This window comes from Lissotriton vulgaris, chromosome 12 (assembly GCF_964263255.1).
Source record: "Lissotriton vulgaris chromosome 12, aLisVul1.2, whole genome shotgun sequence".
Taxonomy (NCBI): Eukaryota; Metazoa; Chordata; class Amphibia; order Caudata; family Salamandridae; genus Lissotriton; species Lissotriton vulgaris.
This window is the reverse complement of record NC_141700.1, coordinates 22,126,779-22,145,209: the sequence shown is the minus strand read 5'-3', so window position 1 is coordinate 22,145,209 and position 18,431 is coordinate 22,126,779. Positions and strand designations below refer to the sequence as shown.

The 18,431-nt window shown below is 50.3% G+C and overlaps 1 protein-coding gene across 2 annotated transcripts in view; it reads left to right on the top strand.

Annotated features, from left to right (window-relative positions):
• LOC147673094 (N-acetyllactosaminide beta-1,3-N-acetylglucosaminyltransferase 3-like) overlaps positions 1-18,431 on the top strand; it is a 152,056-nt gene that overhangs the window by 69,742 nt on the left and 63,883 nt on the right. Inside the window, exon 1 of one of the 2 annotated variants that reach the window (XM_086946795.1) lies at positions 5,798-5,845. The exons of the other annotated variant lie outside the window; for it this stretch is intronic. The gene's annotated coding sequence lies outside the window, so the exon portion shown is untranslated. Of the gene's footprint in view, positions 1-5,797; positions 5,846-18,431 lie in introns of those variants that run through there. 2 annotated transcript variants of the gene reach the window in all.

Below are 18,431 nucleotides of genomic sequence, written 5' to 3'. Positions count from 1 at the left end.
GGGCGTGGCTCACGGGGACACCTGCGCTTTCTAATTGTATTTATATAGCGCTTACCTTTGCTTTGGTGATGATATGTTTGTGACCCTGCGCTGCAAAGTGCAGCTCGGCTGCATACGTCACGGGGACACCTGCGCTTTCTAATTGTATTTATATAGCGCTTACCTCTGCTTTGGTGATGATATGTTTGTGACCCTGCGCTGCAAAGTGCAGCTCGGCTGCATACGTCACCCGTAGCTCTCTCCTGTGGAATGGGCGTGGCTCACGGGGACACCTGCGCTTTCTAATTGTATTTATATAGCGCTTACCTTTGCTTTGGTGGTGATATGTTTGTGACCCTGCGCTGCAAAGTGCAGCTCGGCTGCATACGTCACGGGGACACCTGCGCTTTCTAATTGTATTTATATAGCGCTTACCTCTGCTTTGGTGATGATATGTTTGTGACCCTGCGCTGCAAAGTGCAGCTCGGCTGCATACGTCACCCGTAGCTCTCTCCTGTGGAATGGGCGTGGCTCACGGGGACACCTGCGCTTTCTAATTGTATTTATATAGCGCTTACCTTTGCTTTGGTGATGATATGTTTGTGACCCTGCGCTGCAAAGTGCAGCTCGGCTGCATACGTCACCCGTAGCTCTCTCCTGTGGAATGGGCGTGGCTCACGGGGACACCTGCGCTTTCTAATTGTATTTATATAGCGCTTACCTTTGCTTTGGTGATGATATGTTTGTGACCCTGCGCTGCAAAGTGCAGCTCGGCTGCATACGTCACCCGTAGCTCTCTCCTGTGAATGGGCGTGGCTCACGGGGACACCTGCGCTTTCTCATTGTATTTATATAGCGCTTACCTAATTGTGTCGCACTGGGTGTTTAATAACCCCATGCCTTCAGTGATGTAACACTGATCGCTGCAGTGTAGCACCCCACTCTGCCCGCTGTTCCAGCCCCACGGTCCGGAGGTCGTGGGGTCTCCCACCCACTTTTTAAAAGGCTCCTGAAAATAAAGTCAGGAATCCCGTGTTCAGGGCGCAAGGAGCGAGGCCTCCTCGCCTCACCTGGGCCCACAGCGCGCGCCTCCAATTAAAAGTGTTTCTTCTAATGGCCCTTTACGCTCTCAAGTGGCGCTCGTCCCGGGCAGGGAATCCTGGGTTGATAATGCCCAGCGCTTCCAATCAGGGCCCTCTCTGCGCGCTAACCACTCCGCAGCCTCCCCCAGGGCCTGGCGCTTTCCTCCCTTTCTTGTCCTCTTTCCCGGCCTTCCCCGCTCCCTCCGTCCCGCAAATTACCGCACAAAGCGTGCGGCCGGCGCGGGCTCGGCGGCCTGTCGGCCCTAATGAGGCAATGCAAGTTTGCGCCTCTCTGCTAAACTCTCTCTTGATTAGCAGATGCTCGCGAGCCGCGCGCTGACCTTATAAAACAATTAGTGTTTCTCATTAGGGTCTGTCAAGCGTCACGCGCATGGGATCAGCACCATTTGCATCGGGTGAGCGCGTGGGTGTGTGGGTGTACGTGTGTCTGACAGTCCAGGTCCGGCTCTGAGCGTGTCTAACTGTCCAGGTCTATGTGTCTGATAATACATGTCAGCTGCCTGGGTGGTGTGTGTCTGGCTGTCCACGTCTAGGTGTCTGACAGTCTATGTCTGGCTGTGTGTCTGGCAGTCCAGGTCTGGATGTGGGACAGTTTATGCCTGGTTGTCTGTGTGTCTGGCAGTCCAGGTCTGGGTGCCAGACAGTCCATGTCTGCCTGGGTGTTTGTCTGACACTCCAGTCTAGGTGTCTGATAATCCATGTCTGTGTTTCTGACAATCCAGGTCTGGGTGTAGGTATATCTGGCAGTCCATGTTTGTCTGTATATCTGGCAGTCCATGTTTGTCTGTCTGTATATATGACAGTCTATGTTTGGCTACACGTGTGTCTGGAAGTCCTGGTCTGTGTGTCTGGCATTCCATGTGTCTGACAGACTCCCTACTCACTCTACTACTCTCTACTCACTCTTTACTACTCACTACACTCACTACTACTCACTCTAGTACTCTCTACAACTCTACTACTCACTACTACTCACCCTGTATTAAGCACTCTATTACTCTCTAGTACTCACTAAACTACTCTATTACACACTCTCTACTCCTCTACTACGCACTCTCTACTACTCACTCTCTACTACTCACTATTACTCACTCTACTACTTACTCTCTACTACTCACTTTATAGTACTCTCTACTCTACTCAGACTCAACCAATCACTCTCTACTATCTAATACTCTCTACAACTCTACTAACTCTGGTCAAAGTGCAGATTTTACAAACCAAAGAATACAACTGTTTGCGTATCTAGAATGTCTCTAAGAGAGCGCATAGTGGTCACATTTAAGCATCTGGGCCTCCTTTAGAATGGCATATATCCCAGAGGTCCAGAAACGGATAACTGCGCAATTACCCCCTCCACCCTACTTCGTGGAGCATCCCCACACCTCTTCCTCTTCCCTCTCACACTTAGTGAAGTCAAATCCCAGCACAACGACCCACCACCACCCGCAACAGGTCCCTCACAGGAGCTGGAGCAAGATCACCACTGAGCAGCTCACCACCTCCCTCAGCCAGAACCCACCCGCCAGCACAACGGACCCCAACGAAGCAGCCCGCAACTTCACGCAGTGGCTGACCGCCTGCGCCGATGACCTCGCGCCACTAAAGAACCCTCCCAGCAGACCCAGAAGCAAGAAGGCCTCCTGGTTCACCGACGAACTCAAGGACTCCAAGAAGAACTGCTGCACCCTCGAGAAAGCCTGGCTCCACGACCAGACCACAGAGAACATGACCGCCCTCAAACACGCCACCCGCAAGCACCACCAGCTCATCCGCACCACCAAGAAGAAATTACTAAAGGAATGACTGGACAACAACACCCACAACAGCAAGGAACTCTTCAACATGGTCAAGGGGTTCTCCAACCCCAGCACCGGCAACAACGACATCACTCCTTCACAGGATCTCTGCGACTCTCTCGCCTCGTTCTTCCACCGCAAGATCGCCGATATCCACAACAGCTTCGACACACCATCCACGCACCCCACCGTCAAACCAACGCCCCCCACCACCACCCTCTGCACCGTTATCACCGTGACCACCGAAGACACAGCCCGCACAATGAGCACCATCAGCTCCGGATCTCCAACGGACCCCTGCCCCCACCACGTCTTCAACAAGGCCGAATCCACCATCGCACCCCAACTCCGGGACATCATCAACACCTCCTTCAACACCGCCACCTTCCCAGAGAGCTGGAAGCATGCCGAACTCAGCACCCTTCTAAAGAAACCAACAGCGGACTCCACCGACCTCAAGAACTTCCGCCCCATCTCGCTCCTCCCTTTTCCTGCCAAAGTCATCGAGAAGACCGTCAACAGACAGCTTGCCGCCTTCCTCGAGACGAACGGATCCCTCGACCCCTCGCAGTCCGGCTTCAGAGGCAACCACAGCACCGAGACCGCCCTCATCGCAGCCACCGACGACATCCGAGCACTGCTCGACAACGGGGAAACAGCGGCACTCATCCTCCTGGACCTCTCTGCAGCGTTCGACACTGTCTGCCACCGCACCCTAGCTCAACGCCTAAGCAACATCGGTGTCCAGGAGAAGGCACTGGAATGGATCACCTATTTCCTCGCCGGAAGAACACAGAGAGTCCGCCTCGCCCCGTTCCGATCCGAGGCCACCGAAGTCATCTGCGGCGTCCCGCAAGGATCATCACTCAGCCCCACCCTCTTCAACATCTACATGAGACCTCTTGCAGCCATCGCACGCCAGCACAACCTCAACATCATCTCCTACGCCGACGACACACAGCTGATCCTCTCCCTCACCAGAGACCCCGACACCGCCAGAACCAACCTACACGAAGGGATGAAAGATGTCGCCGAATGGATGAAGAACAGCCGCCTGAAACTTAACTCAGACAAGACAGAAGTCCTCATCCTGGGATCTTCGCCCTCTGCCTGGGACGACTCCTGGTGGCCCCCCGCCCTGGGCACCACTCCCAAGTCCACAGACCATGCACACAACCTGGGCTTCATCCTGGACTCCTCCGTCTCGATGTCCAGACAAGTCAACGCTGTCTCCTCATCGTGCTTCAACACCCTTTGCATGCTCCGCAAGCTCTTCCGCTGGATCCCGACCGAACCCAGGAAGACGGTCACCCAGGCACTCGTCACCAGCAGACTGGATTACGGAAACACCCTCTACGCCGGAACCACAGCCAAGCTACAGAAAAGACTCCAACGCATCCAGAACGCCTCCGCCCGACTCATCCTGGACATACCCCGACGCAACCACATCTCCGGCCACCTGAGGGACCTGCACTGGCTCCCCGTCAGCAAGAGGATCACGTTCAGGCTCCTCACCCACGCACACAAGTCTCTCCACGACCTGGGCCCTAAGTACCTCAATGACCGCCTGACCTTCTACATGCCCACCCGCCAGCTATGCTCTACTAGCCTCGCCCTCGCCACCGTACCACGCATCCGAAGAGCCACCGCCGGAGGCACATCCTTCTCGTACCTGGCGGCCAAGACATGGAACTCCCTCCCCATCCACCTTCGGCTGATTCAGGACCATCTCGCCTTCAGAAGACTACTCAAGACCTAGCTGTTCGAGCAATAGCAGACCCCCTTCCCCCCAGCGCCTTGAGACCCTTCCGGGTGAGTAGTGCGCCATACAAATGCTATGATTGATTGCTATTGCTTTTCTTGTTAGAGGAATATGCATGCATCCTGTTGTATCTCGTCCTGCACCTCACACTTTTGTTGCACAGGCAGCTAAATGCAATGCAATAGGTCTCGCATTTTGCAAGAGATTAAGCTATTGGCATTGTAAATGACAACGCCATTTATTTATCTGTTTTCAAAACCAACACATAAATAAAAAGTTTGACATTTACCATGCCAATAGCTCTAACTTTTGCAAAGGCGAGACCGTTGCATTGTAAATGCTTGTTTTCCTTCTGTCTGTAGGGGAAAGAAGTAACAGGGACGAGAGTGATAAGAAACAAGGACGGGGGCAAGTAATAGGTGGGAATAAATGGGGAAGGGGTGGGAATAGGTTAAAAAAAAGTGGTATGATGCAGACAGTGCTTATCGCGTCATAGCTCAGAAATTGTACCTGAATCACAGCACGAGCAGCAGATGCCCAGAAGAGAGACACTAATCAAATGTGTACTTGGTCCGTGCACCGCAGAAAGAAAAGGAAAGGACGCATGGCAAGCACTGGCCAATGAGAGGGCAGCAAAGAAGAGTGACAATGATGCCAATGAATAGTAAGCAGTGGGCAGTGCACACAAGAGTCTCGCCTGCAAGCGCCCATGCGCTCGTGCGTGCTCACGCAGGCGAGACCCAAGAATCTGAACCATGTCTCTCTCCATCATTGAACATGTTTCGGTGAAGCTTCCTCCTAGGTCTTTCTAATCTTAAAATCTATAGTCACACCAGAGCTTTCTTCAGGCAGGGCCCATAAATCAAGTCAGTATACAGCATAACCTACAATTGCCCTTCTTCAGACCTTTAAATAATGCATTTATGATAAAGAGACAGAGAGCCCCACCTTAGTCAAACTATGTCTGTTGGACCAGATTTAATCCTCAGTAAAAGCACAATCATTTGAGGCGCGGCTACTCATGATCTCAACACTCAGGTCACACCAATGCTGTAAATTGTAATTAGTCACACCCAGGTGTACTCTTTGGATAGGAGCAGAGGCGCACTCAGCCTACTCTGTGACTAGTGCAGTGAGAGGACGCTGGAGGAGAGAGAGGCTCTGTCGCTGGCAGTCTATCGGGAACTCAAGGTCAAAAAGAGGTGGGAGCGGTTCATGAGCATGTAACTCCTCTGTACCTGCAGAAGCCCCGCGCACTCGCGCAGCCTTGCAAACAGACCGACACGTATATGCCGTTTGCTACGGGGGAATGATTTACTTTCTATGCATAGAAAAACGGATTATTTTCCTTAGCATTGAAATGTACTGTCGAGAGCACGTTTGCACTGCGTACCTTTTTGTTTTCAACAATTTTGCTTCATCTAAATACCTAACATTTCACTTCATAGTTTATTATTAGATTCCTCTTCTTGCGTGTCGGTGCCCGTTTTGGCGTTCTAATGCAGCAGTTCTTAACCTGGGGACTTAGTGTTGCCAAAGTTACCAGCCATTTGTTTCGGTTTTGCTGTTGTGGAACAGCCAGGAGCTGGGAGATGAAAGAGATTGGGCGCACGATTGTCGGATCCTTTGTCAGATGTCACTCCCCCCTCTGCTTGCTCTGATAACCCTTCTGCAATCATATATGCAGCTCCCAAGCGCTGCTTAACAATTCTTATGTTTTTGATGTTTCCGAAGAATCGTGCTGCTTTCCTCCATATGTTTCCAGCCTGAGGCCAGCTTGTAAAACAACAGCAAGATGGCGGCCCCTCCAGGGGTCTGCGGCCTCCTGGGGGGTCCGCAACACCCACTCAGGGGGTCGGCGACAAGTTAGAAAATGACATCATATTGACAGAATAATATGGTGTATATACATAAAAAATAAAAATGTAAATTTGGAAATGTGCTAACGTTCGCTAAATGTGAAAGAATCTGAACTGATATGATAACATTATGTTGATGTCCCTTGCTTAATTTGTAGAAGACGAGCAAGTACAGCAAACTGAATCCAGTGAGGACGAGTGGGGCGACAATCCCAGCGCTGATAGGCGCTGACAAAACGGCGGAATGCATCAGGGGCAAAAAAGAGAAAGGGGCATATGTATTCTTGCCCATTGTTTTGAGGTTCAGCCAGTGCTTTAAATGGGAAAAAATAAGTGCAGGTACTCATTAAAATGAGCTAGGGGTGTAGTGAGGGGCGGGGCTAAAGGCAAAACACGATGATACTTCATGACTTCCATATTAGTTGCAGCACACACCAAAACACATGAAAAATGTGTGTATATAAACAAAGCAAGTTAACTCATTACACAAAATGAAAGAGAAATGCGATATGTTAACATTTCCTTTTTTCGCAATAGTTGCACCTTCTTAATGCCATACTGTTAATTGCTGTTATTTGGCACAAAACCATATATTTTTCAGCACATGAGTAGGAAGAAACTGAAAATACTCCCACGTCGCACCAAAGCTCTTATGGCTCCAAGCAAATGAAGCAAGTCATCATGACCCTCCTCAGAAGATATCTCTTGTCTCTTCCATAGATCTATCCATTCATCCTTTCATCCCTCCATGTACCTGCTGATGTCAACCATTTACCCTTTACATTCTGTCGTCTATTCTGTCTTTCATCCATCATTCAGTTTTTCACCATTCCGTCTGTCCACCCTTCATATCCAAACCTATCCATCCATCCAACTCAAAACCTATCCATTCATCCTTTCACTCATCCATCTCTTTATCACCCTTTCGCTCATTCATCAATACTTTCACTTATCTGTCCATCAACCCTTTCACTCCTTTATTGCATCTGCCCTTTCATTCCATCCACCCTTTCACTCAATCCCTCCTTTCACTCATCCAACCTCCCTCCCTTTCATTCATCTACCCTTCCTTTCATTCATCCATCCAATATTTTACTTATCCGCCCTTTTATCCAATCATCCACCCTCTTTCACCCAGCAATCCTTGCTTTCACTCATCCATCTATCATGCAAGAGATGGACCCCTGTGAGTGACGGAGGAAGTGGGGTCTGCAATGCGGTGTGTTTGCACCCCGTCCAGGGCCTCCAGATCACAGCCCATGTCAATGCTTGCAAGTGATGCCGCACAGGAGTGCAGTAAACTAGCTTCTACAGGCACAGGTTCTCCACTCAGAGTCAAAAATACCAATCCTGTTGTATTTTTTAACATTTCATTTCCGTTCTGCTGTCTGCCATTCTTGGGAGTTTTCGAAAGTGCTTGCTGCAGAAGTGAAGGCGTTAAGAATTGAAAACCTTTCAGCTACATAACCTGTGCATTGATCAGTGACTTTCACTTATGAGTCATTCATAACATTGGGCTAATGTCTCATTATTTCTATGTGTGTGTAAAACCTTTTTGCAGCTTACACGAATGTCTGTGTCATATTTAGAATCTTCGCAAACGTTCAGGAATTGTCTCAATATTTAATGCAATCAAAATTGTTCTGCATAAGAACCGTTTCTCTGTGAGGCACCTCTGGCTCTTGTTTAACATTTACACTATTGATACAACGTTTATTGCCTCATCAGGATCTCCATGAAAGTTGTGACTCGTATCAGTCTCTTTTTGACCACTCGCTCGGAAATCTCCGTCATCTGACACTTGTTGGCACAAATGCGCAGGATAGAGTGGCTGTGACTGACAGCAGAGGGCCTGAACGGACCCTGCTCTGTCAAACACAGCGTGATGTTGAGCACTCGGAAATCATTCTAATGGGCCCGGCTGAATAGCTCAGCTGGGGCTCAGATCGGGGCTGCAGAAGCGGCGCCTCGGCTGCCAGACACACCTTCCACTCCGGCTCACCAGCACAGGCAATGAGCATTACTTTTCGTGAGTACCGGTACTCTACTCAGCAGAAGAAAAAGTGCCGGTACTCAGAGTGATAAATCTGAGAAGTGCCGGTACTCAGTACCGGTGAGTACCGGCCCATTTAAAGCACTGGGTTCAGCTTGGGCTGGGTCCCTGGCTTCCAGGAATGATTCAGTGGGGGTCCACAGAAGTCAAAATGTTAAGAACAGCCAAGCAGAGCTGTGTGACAAACAGAAGCTGCGTGGGATGGACAGGAGTCGACGCCCGGAGCTGTAGGCATCGACGTCACGCGGCCTTGACACGAGCGCAATAAGAATGTTAATTGTTCACGGAAACTGGTGAGCAGCGCACCTGTCATTCACCCTCAGGGGGGCAGGGGTGCCTTGCAGAACCAGTCAGCCAACCCTAATCAACTGGACGTACTTGAAAACGACACAAATAAAAAATCTAACAAAAGGTGTGCATGTATTCCACCTCTTTCTAAGCACACTCTTTTTTGTGTGAACAGTCGGTGTAAGCCAGTGGGCCTATACTAGGGCTGGGAGAAATCCAAGTTACACCAGTGTTATTCGCATAATTCTGCAAATTTCATTTTACTCTTGTTACACAAAATTCCTGAAATGAAGCCAATACGCCACTTTGCATAATTATGCACATTCGCAGTAAAAAATTTGCACCGTTCATGGTAAAAATGGACAGAAAACGCTCACAAACAACAGAATGTGAGTGGCTGTTATTCACAGTGCTTTGTTTAAGTACGCCCTGGTGCCAAAAATTGATTTCACACTAAAATATAGTGCAAAATGGCAGATTTACATTTTGCGTACTTATGGGTAATTTCATGAAATTTTACCATAATTTCACGTAATTACAAAAAAGTAAATTATGCAAATTTTGCACACCCCTAGCTTATGTGTCTCCCTTAGAGATTTGTGTGCAGCTTGTAAATCACATGTTTGAATCCCGGCAGATCCACCCGGGCCTTCAACCTTCCAAGGTCGATAGCCTTCTTGTGTGAGAAGGTGCTCCAAAATGTTTACCCTGTGCCCATCACAGCCTGTGATCTGACTGTGCAGAGAATGCCGCTCGTATGAGCGGGACACAGGGAGTGGCGGCTCCTCTGCTAAGGTGGAGGAGCGTCGCCCCACTGCTCTGTGAGCAGTGTAAAAACAAAAACGATAATAACTAACTATATTATCGTTTTTCTTCCTGCTCAGGTACAGGGCAGGTGGGCAGGACTAACCGGTGCAGGGGACGAGTGTAAAGTGCGCTGGTCAAGCAGTCATGCGCACTTCGCATCTTCCCCATCCGGCTGCATTACAGAGCCTGGTGAAGAACATGCAAAGCCTCCAAGCCCCTGTCTGAGCGCCAAACCACAGCACTCAGACCAATCTCAACGCTGCTTAAGGCATCGTTGTATTTGGACAGGGACTTCTGGGAGGCTGGGAGCTTACTCTTGCGGCAAGGAAACGGAGTAGAGGCGGCAGCACCCGGCGACATTCAGAAAAGTGAGTTTTTTTACATTATTTTTTCATTCACCACTCAGCTCCCCCACCCCACCACCGGTGGTTAGTAGCGGCTGGTACTGGACACAGGAGCTGCTTCCTAGCAGCAAGACGCCAGGCATGGGTCACATGCTTGATTCCCAAACTCCCATGGAAGAGACCTGGGAATGACCGCAGGACAATGGACAGACCACTCATTTGTGAAGAGTGTTTGTCCAGCACTGCCTAAGCAGAGTCAGACATCCAGGCTGCCTATCCATGAAAGTCGAAAGAGGGGAAAAATTTGTCGAAGTTAGGCCGCGGCCTAATTAGCATAATCAGTGTTCTCACTCCATTACAGGGAGGCCTGTCAAAGCCTTCTCATGCCTTGCATTGAAGAAATGTATGATGTTACAACGCACACATTTACAATGCATGTCTTAACACAGTTTTTACATCGCAACATCCTTTACAACGCATTCTTTTACATGGCATGCCATTACAACGCATTTTCAGAAACTACCTCACAACGCATTCCATTACATCGCATTATACCTTTACAACGCATACCATTACAAAGCATACCATTACATTGCATTTAAGGTAAATGTTGGATAGTATAGGGGTAACAATTACTATTCTAACTCCAGTGAGTGCAACAGTAGGGTAAGTGTCGGATAGTGTAAAGGGTACTATACGTTGTAATGGTAAGCGTTGTAAAGACTTGCAATGTAATGCCTGTGTTGTAGTGACATGCATTGTAATGACATGCATTGTAGTGACATGCAATGTAATGGCTGCGTTGTAATGACGTGATGTAAAGGATGTTGTGATGTAATGACTGCTATGTAAAGGTTGTTTCCCGCATTGAAGTTATAGTCGACATCTACGCTCAGCAATGCACTTTTTTATGTGCATCTAAATATAATATATTTATATTGTACTCTTTTATATATATAAACCAAATGGTCATGCCCACCTACATGTAACTATAAAGCTGTTCCTCTATGGTAAGGAGTCCTGAGAAAGTCTTGCATTGAAGTTATAGCTGAGATATACATTGACCAATGTATGGCCCTTATTTATGAGAAGTTTTACATCGCTGCAACCAAACAGCGATGCTGCTCTTCTCAGTGCACACTTCTTGCTAAACCATAGATACGCCCTATGTACAGTATGGCGCATCATATCGCAAGGACTTACAGATAAGTCAGTATGACTGACGTATCGGTAGGCGCAAAAGTGACTCATTGCTGGGGTGTGTCTGAAAACAGACATAACTGCAGTAATGTGTAATTTTACCTGGGGCGAGCCCCATGTGAAAGGGCTTGGGTCACCCGTACGCCTGCCACGAGGCCGGCGTGAGCACCCGTACGCCTGCCACGAGGCTGGCGTGAGGCTTTGATGCAATGGCGTCTTCTAGACTTCAATGCGCACTTCTATGAGGCTTTGACGCGAGGGAAGGCCCGCCCTGCATGCCTTACAACTGGCGCAAGTATAAGATAGCGCAGGGGTTTATGCCGTGATGCATCTACCCAAATGGGTCACTTCGTAAATATGGCGCAAGGTGCTGCATTATTTACGCCGCCGTGTCACAAAAAGTGACGCAATGGTGGCGCAAAAGTAACTCAGGGGCTCATAAATAGGCCCCTATATTTTCATTACGCGTGTACAAATATGGTATTTCCCATAAATAACCCACACGTTCACGCCTGCCCACCTGTCATTGCAAAGCAGTGAGTGTCTGAGGCAATACACAAACCCACATTTAAAAAACAAGGCAAGCATTTATAAACATAGCATGGATGTAAGAAAAGACAAGCCGAGAGATGGGATGCTGCTGAAAGAAGCTCAGCGGAGCTCTGCTGTCACCGGCTGTAATTGGAGCTCGTGGCCTCAGTCCGTCAAGGTGTGACAGGTTAAGAGCGCTCATGTGTGACCCTTTACCAGAGCTTTCCAAACTGTGTGTCCCGACACAGTACTGTGTCGCCTGCAAATGGTGGGTGTGTCACAGGATGACACTGGTATTAAGGGCACTTAGCGCATAACTGACGCTAACTAAGAGGCTTTTCTTTGAAAGTGTGTCTCAGAGTCTGCCGCAGCAGCGCGGACTCTGAGACACTCTGCACTGGGGGCTGGCGATTCACAACAAAGCACCATTAACAAGTAAATGGTCTTTCAAAGACCTGCGAAGTACTCAGGTGCGGCTGTGTGTGTGAGGTGCGGCTGTGTGTGTGCCCTGTAAGCTGGGGTGAGGTGACAGAGGGTGACATAGGGTGACAGACAGAGGGTGACAGACAGAGGGAGATAGGCAGAGGAAGGGAGACAGAGGGAGATAGAGGGAGGAAGACAGAGAGAGAGGAAGACAGAGAGAGAGGAAGACAGAGAGAGAGGGAGACAGAGAGAGAGGGAGACAGAGAGGGGGAAACAGAGAGAGGGAGACAGAGAGAGGGAGACAGAGAGGGAGACAGAGAGACAGAGACAGAGGGACGGAGACAGAGAGCCAGGGAGGGAGACAGATAGAGGGAGACAGACAGAGGGAGGCAGGCAGAGGGCGGGTTGAATCCATCATTGTTCTTTAGCTCACTTTGCTACCCCTGTTCAGACCCAGCCATATGCAAATCAGTCTTGACCCTTTTCTTCATGGGAACAGTCCAACCTGAACTACCAAGCCAGGTCTTCCCTGGACCAGAAACAAGCATCCTAGGACCCCTCATCAGCCAGGATAGCTTGAATCCAGTGGCACAGTGAGCAGGGACCCAGGTTTGGATATACTCTGCCAACTTAGGGCGAATAAAGCAAACACAAGGAGATGATGGACAGAGCGCTGAAACCATTCAATACGTGGGCTCTGCTCCAAGAATTGAGACTTACAACACGTGGGGCTCTGTCCCAAGAAGTGGGACTGTGCTCCTGTAGGTTAGGCTCACACTCAGTAAGAGAGTCTGTGCCTCGAGGTGTCAGACAGAGAAAAACCAAAAAGTGAAGGTCAGAAGGCTTAAATTGCCCTGATTCGCTAGCAATTACTCTTGGCGTCATTGCAGTCCATAATTTTTTTATTTCTTCATAGTTAGTTCCAGTACAGACAGGGACTTCATGTAGCAATGTTGTTCTTTCCTACTAGTATGAACTACTTTGACAGGACTCTAATAATTACTGGCGCCTCAAAATCTGCATATGTACGCTGAGAAGCCCCTGAGGATTAAATATAAGAGACATGCTCACCAAGTAAGGTTTATCAAATGAACTACATCTCAGGCTTACAGTAAGCAAAAATAATGAAGAGGTGGACCACAAAAGAGCTCCTTTCTAAAACCTAACCTGTAAGGGTGTTTATCACGATCAGAGCCTTCTTGTGAATAGATTTACACCAAACTGTTCAAATCGTTGGCCTCCCAAATATATAATCGCCCAGATGTGGGAAATCATAGATGCTCAGAGGATATCTGTGGAGTGGACTGATTACCTAATACTAGTGGTTAAATTGTAAAAAGATAAGAGCTAGGGCGCTCGTCAGGAGGCCACTTCAGCTTGCTCCGGCCATTGCCCCTGCCAGCATTGACAATGACAGTACCAGCACAACTATCAACCATCACACTGCCACAAGTGTGACAATTCAAACAGTTTGAGGCCCCCAAAAGCCATAAGAATGGCTTGGGCGTCAGATATTAGTTGTTTTAATGCATAGTACATTATTCACCGTCTGTTCTACTCATTTCTAAATTACACAAACAGCACCACTATGTGGTAGCTGTCATAAGTGCTAGTGTTGACAATTGAGTACCGGTGGAGAGCACTGGAAAACACCGGCTCAAATTAGGCACTGCCTAATACAAGTGCTTTACCTAAAGTGGGAAAGATATGAGCTAGGCTCTGACCACTCTGTGCCAGAACATCTCAATCCTAATTGGGCTTCCGGAGTGGCCGAAAAATGTGTGACCTCTACTGCGAATCTCTGGTCCTTCCATGCTTTTGTAAACTTTGTTGATACAACTCTTGATGTTTTAATAACTCTATTTTATTCACTTTTCTTGTGTAGACCTTGATTGTGCTTTATGAAACAACTAACAGGGGTCATTTAGGGTCTGGCTGTCTGTCTTCCAATCTGCCAGGGGAGTATAATGGTGTAGTCCACCGCCCTGGTGGACAGCAGCAAGGCCTGAGGAGATCTCTCTGCCTTCAAAGGCGCTATGGCCGATCGGCTGAGCAGCCTCCATGTTCGTGCAGCTCTCCAGGAAACTTCTTTGCTTTTCAAAACCCAAAGCTGGAGTTTTTGAAAAACAAAAAAACGAATCGCCCTTGACACCCTATGAGTTTTCTCCTGAAAGGTGGGGATCACTTTTTTTCTGTTCTGGACCCCCTACCTTTCTCTGGTGGCCCTAAACCAGAACAAAACGTATGGCAGACCATTATCCCTAAATTGGGTGGAGTGTCTGAGCTACTTAGACTGATGGTCAGATGTCTGTGAGGCCATTGGTAGAAGGTTTCCACCTGCAGAACCAGCAGGGTCTCCGATGGCAGAATATGTCAGCTTGCCCATCTCTGAATAAAGTATGTGGACCATGGGTGCGGTTGAAAGGGGGCTGTGCTGTGTTTTTGGTTGAGTGCCCTCTCAGTAAGTGCCCAATGCTATTTTCAGACAGGGCGCCTGATTTAGATCTTGGCGAACAGGTTACTCCATCACAGCGGCGACAGATAACCCATCCGCCGAAGTATAAATCACATTATACCCTAAGGGATTTACATTCCAGCAGGCAGGATACCATCACCGTTGTGATGGATTAACCCGTCTGGTGAGACCGAAATCAGGCCCTAAATTCATCAACTCTTAAAACTTGGTTGAACCAACTTGTAGAGTATCGTTAAAAAAACTGAAAACATGTTCAGACTTAAAATGCCTAGAAGTCATTCAGTTTGCGTTCTAGTACTATACAAATCCCCTCACTCACTTAAGTAGCAGAGTTACGGATACGAAATGAGAAAGCTAAAGGCCAAAACTACAATGCTCTTGACCTTACTAGCAGTACATTCCTCAACATACTCCAACGTTTCTGAACGAAAGACATTCTGTCTCCCTTCTAATGTGTATGAAGATGATTTTCGATGCAGTTTTTTTATGCTATACCCTGATTTTTTAACTGGGTCCCAAATTCTTGAAAACTTCTATGCAATGATCACGTTTTGTTGTTCAATGTCGAATTTTGCTTGCAGGCAGGTCGCCCCCACACCGCCACTCGTCACCTGCTGACCCGCTTGCGTTTGCCCATTCCTCGTGCCCCTTCTGCCGCCGTCTTCCCCCACGCCCCCCACCGCTCCCTAACCGGCCTTCCTGCCGCTGCCTCCCTGCGGCCCCGCCCCTCAGCACACCCATTGGCCTCCCCGCTCCCGCCTCCCAGCTGCACCGCCCTCCCAGGCCTCTTCATATGCAGGCCGAGAAGTGGCCGCTCAGCGGACGCTTGCAGCGGGTGCGCCTAAGGCAAGCCCGTCTGCACCTGTCCGCGCCTGGACCGCGCCCACCGCCAGAACCCATGGACCCTACGAATGCCACAACATCAGACTCCACTACGTCGCCAGCAGCCTCCACACACTCAACGCCGGCCAAAACCACACCTGGTTCCAGGCCGCCCCGAAATGGACCCACAAACCCTTCTCCTGCCACACCTGCAGCTTCACCTGCGACAGAACCACCAAACCTCCAAAGACCGGAACCAACCACCTGCGCTGCATACTCCTCAACACCCGCTCCGCGCGCAAACACGCTGTCGAGCTTTGGGATCTGCTCGACACCTCTGCCCCAGACGTGGCCTTCCTGACCGAGACCTGGTGGAACAACTCCTCGGTGCCCGAGATCACCATATCCATCTTGGGCGGCTACAAGATCAGCCGCAGGGATCATGCCAACAGAATCAGAGGAGGAATTGCCATCATCCACAAGTCAACCCTCAAAGTCACCACCCATGCAGAAGACACCCTCAAGACCGCCGAACACTTGCACTTCCGGATACACACCGACCCCAACACCACCCTCAGGGGAACACTCATCTACAGACCCCCCGGACCCCGGGCTCAGTTCAGCGACTCCATCGCCGACCTCGCCAGCACCCACGCACTCGCCTCCACAGACTACATCCTTCTTGGGGACCTGAACTTCCACCTCGAGAACAACAACGACACCAACTCCGCCACCCTGATCGACAACCTCGCCAACCTCGGCCTCAGACAACTTGTCACCACACCCACCCACACCACCAGCCTCACGCTTGATCCCATCTTCTCCACAGGCTCCCACGTCGCCTTCAATCACACCACCAAACTCCACTGGACCGACCACCGCTGCATCCACTTCACCTTCAAGAAAGCAACCACGCACCATCGCACCCAACAGCTGCCTCGCCGCTGCTGGACCAAAGTCACCGAAGATCAGCTACTCACCTCCCTCGCCAAGAACCCACCCACGGACCCCAACAACTCTGACGCTGCAACCCTCAACCTCAGACAGTGGATCGACAACTGCGCCAACACCCTCGCCCCGCTCAAGAAACCCTCCAACAGCCACACCAGCAAGAGAGCCACATGGTTCACTAACGAGCTCCAGGCCTCCAAACTGCCGAAAGCTGGAGAAGACATGGCTCCACGAATGCACACCAGACAACCACGCAGCCCACAAGGACGCTACCCGCAGACATCACCACCTCATCAGATTAGCCAAGAGATCCTCCTTCAAAGACCGCTTGGATAACAATGCACACGACAGCAAGGAGCTCTTCAGCATCGTAAAGGAACTCTCCAACCCCAGCGCCAACGACATCCCACCCTCACAAGAACTGTGCAACTCACTGGCCATCTTCCTCCACCGCAAGATCGCTGACATTCACGACAGCTTCAACACCACCACCGCCCGACTACGCTAGACTCCATCTCCCCTATGAACACCACCAGCGCCAACTGCCTGACCTCCTGGTCCAACGTCAATGACAACGAGACACGCAAGGTCATGAAGTCCATCCACTCAGGATCTCCGTCGGACCCGTGCCCACATCACGTATTCAATAAAGCAGACGCAGCCATCGCACCCCAACTACAGAAGGTCATCAACATCTCCTTCGAAACAGCAACATTCCCGGAAAGCTGGAAGCATGCCAAAATCAACGCCCTCCACAAGAAGCCCAAAGCAGACCCCAAGGAACTCAAGAACTTCCGGCCCATCTCCCTGCTCCCATTCCCGGCTAAATTCATCAAGAAAATCATCAACATGCAACTGACCCGCCACCTGGAAGACAACAACATCTTGGACCCGTCCCAGTCCGGATTCAGATGAAACTACAGCACAGAGACAGCCCTCATCGCCACCACAGACGACATCAGGTGCCAACTAGACAACGGCGAAACATCAGCCCTCATCCTCCTGGACCTGTCAGCCGCCTTCGTCACGGTCTGCCATCGCACTCTAAAGACACGCCTTCTAGAAGCCGGAATCCAAGAGAAGGCCCTTGACTAGACCACGTCCTTCCTCACCGGCAGATCCCAGAGCGTCCGACTCCCACCCTTCTGATCCAAAGCCACCGACATCATCTGCGGCGTCCCCCAGGGCTCAGCCCGACGCTGTTCAACGTCTACATGGCCCCCCTCCACTAGTGGCCCACCATCACGACCTCAACTTTATCTCCTATGCCGACAACACCCAGCTCATCCTCTCCCTCACCAAGGACCCACACACTGCCAAAACCAGCCTCCACGAAGGAATGAAGCCCGTTGCCAACTCGATGAGGAGCAGCTGTCTGAAACTGAACTCGGACAAGACGGAAGTCCTCATCCTCGGATCCACCCGCTCAGCCTGGGACGGCTCCTGGTGGCCGACCACACTGGGAACAGCACCAACACCCACCGACCACGCACGCAATCTAGCATTCATCCTCGACTTCTCCCTCTCCATGTCTAAGCAGGTCAACACTGTCTCCTCCTCCTGCTACAACACCCTCCGCATGCTCCGCAGGATCTACAGGTGGGTCCCGACCGAAACAAGAAGAACGGTGACACAGGCCCTCGTCAGCAGCAGACTGGACTATGGAAACGCACTCTGCCCAGGAAACCCAGCCAAACACCTACAACGACTACAACGCATCCAAAACGCCTCCGCCCGACTGATCGTCAACATCCCCCGCCGGAGCCACATCACCCCCCACCTGAGAGACCTACACTGGCTCCCCTTCGACAAGAGGATCACCTTCAAGCTCCTCACCCACGCACACAAAGCACTCCACAACACCGGACCAGCCTACCTGAACAGCAGACTCAGCTTCCACACCCCCCCCGCCAGCTCCACTCCGCCAGCCTTGCCCTCGCCACTGTCCCCCGCATCCAATGAACGACCTCCGGTGGAAGATCCTTCTCCTACCTCGCCGCCAAGACCTGGAACACCTTCCCTACCCACATACGG